The sequence below is a fragment of the Micromys minutus genome (genome assembly GCF_963924665.1).
Source record: "Micromys minutus genome assembly, chromosome: 1".
Taxonomy (NCBI): domain Eukaryota; kingdom Metazoa; phylum Chordata; class Mammalia; order Rodentia; family Muridae; genus Micromys; species Micromys minutus.
In genome coordinates, this window is record NC_137969.1 from 205,139,335 (window position 1) to 205,145,914 (window position 6,580).

Sequence of the window (6,580 nt, forward strand, 5' to 3'; positions counted from 1 at the left end):
AGAGTGAAGAATTTGTTTGACCAGATATTATCTTTTACTTTGAAAACTCTGTGTTGTCTGGAAAAACTGGGAGAAAAAAAATCTAAAAAAGAAAAGAAAAAATAGACTATATTTTGACTAAGCAAATCTTTCTTCCAGTTCCTCTAAATTCTGCTCAATGTTTTACTTGAACTCTCTGTATATCTTCCTTCTCTGTCAGTCTCCACTCTTCATATGCAGCCTAAAATAAGCCAGCTGGCATTTTCAACGTCTTCTGGGGAAAATCTAATGCTGTATAAATGTTCTCTGGTAAAAATATTTGATACCCCATACAGTAATGTACCAAATAGGATAAATGGCAGGATTACTCAACCTATGGTGAAGGAAACAGTGGAGCATATTTTTTGTAGGGAGTTTAAAACCATTCTGAAACAAAGTGAAAGCCATCCCTTGTATTATTGCTGGGAGGGAGCAATTGTAAACAATGTAATTAAAATGTTTCTCCTGCTCTCACTATTTGCTGTTGTGGATACCATTCCCAAGATTACAGAATGGAGTGTGGTAAAAACTTTTACAGGTGTAATTAATGTCTCTAATCTGTGATGCATAGGCATATGGTCAAACTAAGTAGTTCCTAAGAAGATATAATGGACAGGGTTAGAAAGAGAGTATTTAACGTTGCTAGGGTTGTAAAAGTATATCCACATTATAAACCAACTGTGAGAGATATGATTTTTAAAGGCTGCCTAGCTGCACTTTGCCTGAGTTTCTGTTTTAAGTTATCAAATACAAAATTTTTTATGTCAATATAGAAAATAACTGTATTTGGGTTGATACTTTACTATCTTATGGATTACAATGGTATAATAGTTTGCAAATTTAAAGTATTGCTAATTTACAAAATTTATTGTTATGTTAAAATTTTAACAAAGTTTTTACTGTGCTAGATTAAAATAAAAATGTAATTTAAGACATAAATACAGGGTTGTTCAGATATGTACCTGAAGAAAATTTGTCCATGAAGGTGGCAAGGACTCCTTTTTCATGGTGTCATCCATGCTGGGCCTTGAAGATAAATAAAAAAAGACGAAGAGACAAAGGAAAAAAGACATTCTGACTAGCATCTTCAGTCAGTAAAAAACTTTATACCTGTAGATAAGCAAAAGAAACAGAGTGGGAAGTGATGCTACCACACAATTACATTCAGTAGGAAGAGTCTAAATTTAGAAGGTAGCTTTGGTTTGTTTGTTTGTTTGTTTGTTTATTTTATTAAACAACTTTATTTTACAAAACAAAGATAAATGTACAGATTTTAAACATTTTTTGCTTAAAATTATACATTTTTGTCAGTACTTTTTTTCAGATTTTAACATAATTTTTACATAAAACTATATGAATATATTTTTTAGTCAGTATTTGATGTTTTTCAAGGTTTGATAGTATGCCTTGAAAACTTAATAGTTACAATGAGCATAAAGTACATGTAAAAAAAATGTAACATGGAAATAGTTAAGGTTTTCTTGTTTTGTAAATATTTTTATTTTGTTTTGTTTTGTTTTCTTTATTTCTTGGACTTCATACAGTCTGTGAGTTGTTTCTGGGGGAGTGCAAGTCTCTGGGGTTAGCATCCCACTATCAGTGACTGCATATTATGTCTGTTCTTTTGTGACTGAGTTATCACACTTAGGATGATATTCTCTAGATGCAGCCATTTTCTTAAGAATTTGGTTAAGTCATTGTTTCTGGTGGCTGAGTAGTATTCCATTGTGTATATGTACCACAATTTTTGTATCCATTCATCTTCTGAAGGACATCTAGGTTCCTTCCAGCTTCTGGCTATTATAGATAGAGCTGCTATGAACATTGTGGTGCATATATCTTTGTTGTATATTAAAGTGTCTCTGGGGTATATGCCCAGAAGTGGAATAGCTGGGTCTTCAGGTAGTACTATATCCAGTTTTCTGAGGTATCACTGGACATTGGAGTACGACTTACCTATTAAAAACAACGAGTTCATGAAATTCCTAGGCAAATGGACAGAACTTGTAGCTATCATCATGAGTGAGGTTACCTAGTCAAAAAAGAAAACTCAGGTTTTGTATTCACTTATAAGAAGATACTAGTCCCCTCCTCACCCCCCCAACAAAGAGTTCAGAATACCTAAGAAATCATCCACAGGCCTTAAGAAGATCAAAAAAAAAAAAAAAAAAAAAAGGAAGACTAGAAAGTGGATGGCTCATTTCTTCTTAGAAGGGAGAACAAAACAGGTGGGGAAATACAATGTCAAACAGAGGAGCAGAGATTGAAGAAAAGATTTACATGGACTGCCCCACCTGGAGAACCACATCATACACAGCCACCAAACCCAGGCACTATTACTGATACTAAGAAGTGTTTACTGGCAGGAACCAGACATGAATGTCACTTCAGAGGCTCCCCCAGAGTCATACAGATACAGATGAGGATGGTTGCAGCTAAACATCAGACTAAACACGGGGACCTCAATAAAAAAGCCAGAGAAAGGACTGAGAGAGTTGAAAGGTTTGCACCCTCATGGGAAGAACAATATGATCATCAGCCTAGCTACTGTGGTGGAGAGGGTGATTGGGAGAGGGAACCCCTTCATGGATTTAAGTTAAGGGGGAGGAGAGAGGAAAGTGAGCCAGGGGAGGATGTAACATTTGAAATGTAAATACAGAGAATATCCAATAAAATTGAAAAAAGAAGAATTACTTAAATGAAAAAAAAACAACAGTACAGGCAAGGTATAATCATAATATTGTTGCTAACATTATAAATATGTAATTATAAATTTAAAACATTATTTTTTGCTTTAAAATATAAATCTATTTGTTAATGCAGCTCTGCAGGTCTCTAGTAGGGCCGATCTCTGCATCCCTGATGGTGTTTGCCTTTATCCATTCTCTCAGGTCCTCCACATCTGCCTCTTTTTCCTACCATCTTTTCCATTAAAGGTCCAGGAAGCCCCCCAGGACCACCTCGTCTTCCTCCACCAAAGCCACATTGGTCCATGCCATGTGCACGCCAAAGCCTCCTCCATCTCTACCTCTGTCACTACTGTCCACCTCTTCCTTCTCACAAGCCACCAGGGCCACCTCGGCCACGAACACCATCAGGAGGTGGAAAGGATGGCAGGAGGAAGCCCTCAGGCTTAGGGACCTTACACTGGTTGCATTCTGTTCTCCAGGTGAAGTTCTGGATTCAACAGCCCGGATTGGGACACTGCCAGTTTCCAGCTCGGTGCTGGTCATTTCCTCCTCCAGAGTGGTTCTTTCTGGAGTCTCGGGGCCCTCTTGGAGGGAAACCTCCTCTGTATCCTCCATGGCTTCCAGGACCTCCTGTGTTACCAGGACCTCAGGAAGTGGTGGTGGCATCCCTCTACCCTCACGAGGTGGCATGCTACTCCACATGCTGTTCATTGGAGGCTTTTTTCGGACAAGAGAAACTTTAAGTTTTCTTCCTTAAAAATCTTTCCCTTCAAGCCATTTCACAGCATCCTTGGCAGTTGGTGGATCCTCATAGGACACTGTGGCATCACCTTTAGACTTTCATGGATTATGGGTTGTCCAGTTCTCTTGTACATCTTGACAACCCCACACTGCTTAGAGAATTCTGCCAGATCATCCAGAGTCACACTGTCATTTAATCCTTACACATAAATCGCAACTGCTGTTAGAGTCTTCATCGGGATCTATAGGACGGCCTAGAACAAGAGACGGTCCTTCATCCATGAGTCCACAAGGCTTATTGAAGACACCTCGGTCTCCAGAGCCCATTCCACCATGTCCTCATCCCTGCCTACCTCTGCTCATGCCTCCAGAATCAAATCCCCCTCTTTGCCTGCCCTAGTTATCAGGGCCACTCAAGCTTCGGTTTTCTTCTGGTCTGGAAAATCCTCCAGACTCCGTCCCATAAACATCCATGCTACTCGGGTGGTCCTGTCAGAATGAACTCAGCTGCCCATAGCTGCTCAGCTGCCCATAGGTGTCCTGCTTAAAGTAACTGTTCTTATCGAAACTCGTCGGCTGTGAAGAGGAGATGATAAGATGGAGGTGGATGCATTGGGTAGTTCCAAGTACCTGGGAGTAACTTTAGATATCTGTACGTATCGTAGGCTGGGTTACTTATAACCCCATGTGCTAGCTTGAGGTTGACTAGTCTCAGCAGGCATGTTACCATCCTGGGGTCTTGTAAGTGTGGTAGCTACTGGCTGCTAGTCATAAGCTGGGTTGGCAGGCTGGGTACAATGTGCAGACTGAGTTGCATAAGAGGCCTGTGTTGGAGTGGCTGTAGCAGTGGTGATGTCATAAGCACCAGTGCCATATCCGTGGACAGGCTGGCTGTGTGCCTGGGGGGCAGTTGGTGTGGAATAGCCAGCCGGAACCTGTCCTTAAGAAGTTGCATATACTGCCTACTGTTAAGTGGCAGTGCTCTGAGCCTGGGTATAGCTGACATCAGTAGGCTGTCCATAGGTTCCATAGTGTTGTTTCCCATATGCCTGGGTGGTCTGTGAATATCCTTGAGTTGGCTGGGATGTATAAGCAATGTAGCCCTCCTGGACTGCAGCTTAGCTATAGGTACTGTAATCCATGGACACAATTTTTTCTCCTTCTTCCTTGTTCTCTCAACCTCCAACTTCCTCTCTGAATTTGGGATTTTTAAATAGTCTTGAGATTGTGAAAGACTATAGGGACTCCTGAAGTTGGATTAAATGGATTTTTCTTATGATGTTTCTAGAAAACTATGAAAGCCAAGGAGTGTAATGTGCTGGTTTGAATAGTCATATCTTCCATTGGCTCATATATTTAAATACCTGAATAATGTTTTGGAATGAATTTGGAGGTGTGGTCTTGTTGGAAGAGGTGTGCCACTTGGAATGGGCTTTGATATTTGAACAGCTCATGCCATGTCCAATCTCTGTCTCTTGCTCTCTGCCTTTAACTTTTAGATAAGATTCAAGCTACTAGCTATTGCTCTCAGTGCTATGTCTACCCTCTTGTTGTCATGCTTCTTGCCATGATGATCATTGATTGAGTGCCTGAATCTGTAGGAAAGCTATCAACTGAGTGCCCCCTTTGAAAAATTTATTTTTTGTCATGATGTCCCTTTAGTGCAATAGAAAAGTAATTAGGACATTAGATTTCTGCTGTGACAAAATACCGGCAATAGTCAACCTATGATGATTATACCCTCTCACCATTTTAGAAGTTTTCATACATGATTGCCTGATCCAGTAACTTTGGATCTGTGGCAAGGCATAGCATCATAGAGAGACACCTGGCATAGAAAAGTTGTTTATCTCATAGATTCTCAAAGGAGGAAGACGGCAGAGAGTATACTATATCTGTCAAGGATTTATTGCCAATAACCTATGGATTTATTTACAATAACCTACATTCTCTAACTAATTTTCATCATGACTCAACAACACCATGAACTATGGACAAAAGATTTCAACACATGAACATTTGGGGACATTGATGAGATTAATCATAACTGTATACTTTATATATGGTTCTTTTTTTTTTTAAACATAAGAAATGTTTTTTTATTTTTTAAACGACTTTATTTTGCAAAACAAAGATAAATGTACAGATTTTAAACATTTTTTGCTTAAAATTATACATTTTTGTCAGTACTGTTTTTTCAGACATTAAAATAAATTTTACATAAAACCATGTGAATATATTTTTTAGTCAGTACTTGATTTTTTTCAAGGGCTTGACAGTATGCATTGAAAACCTACTAGTTGCAATAAGCGTAAAGTACATGCAAAACAAAACGCAACATGGAAATAGTCAAAGTCTTCTTGTTTTGTGAATATATGTATATTTTTTGTTTTCTTTATTTCTTGGACTTCATACAGTCTGTGAGTTGTTTCTGGGGGAGTGCAAGCCTCTGGGGTTAGCATCCCACTATCAGTGACTGCATATTATGTCTGTTCTTTTGTGACTGGGTTATCTCACTCAGGATGATTTTCTCTAGATGCAGCCATTTTCTTAAGAATTTGGTTAAGTCATTGTTTCTGGTGGCTGAGTAGTATTCCATTGTGTATATGTACCACAATTTTTGTATCCATTCGTCTCCTGAAGGACATCTGGGTTCTTTCCAGCTTCTGGCTATTATAAATAGAGCAGCTATGAACATTGTGGTGCATATATCTTTGTTGTGTATTAAAGTGTCTCTGGGGTATATGCCCAGAAGTGGAATAGCTGGGTCTTCAGGTAGTACTATATCCAATTTTCTGAGGTATTGCCAGACAGATTTCCAGAGTGGTTGTATTAGTTGCAACCCCCCAACAGTGGAGAAGTGTTCCTCTTTCTCCGCAGCCTCGCCAGCATCTGCTGTCATCTGGGTTTTGGATCTTGGCCAATCTGACTGGTGTGAGGTGGAATCTTAGGGTTGTTCTGATTTTCATTTCCCTGATGGCTAAGGATGTCGAGCACTTCCTCAGATGTTTCTCGGCCATTCGGTGTTCCTCAACTGAAAATGGTTTGTTTAGCTCTGTACCCCATTTTTTAATAGGGTTATTTGATTCTCTGGTGTCTACCTTTTTGAGTTCCTTGTAGACCTTGGATAT

General features: G+C 39.3%; 1 pseudogene across 1 annotated transcript; it reads right to left on the minus strand.

The window, feature by feature from the left end:
* Nucleotides 1-2,853: 2,853 nt before the first annotated feature.
* LOC308417290 (RNA-binding protein EWS-like) lies at nt 2,854-4,903 on the minus strand (annotated as a pseudogene). Its single transcript has 2 exons — nt 4,814-4,903; nt 2,854-4,621 (listed from the first exon to the last, which is right to left on the minus strand). The product of its transcript is annotated as an RNA-binding protein EWS-like (transcript).
* Nucleotides 4,904-6,580: the final 1,677 nt, after the last annotated feature.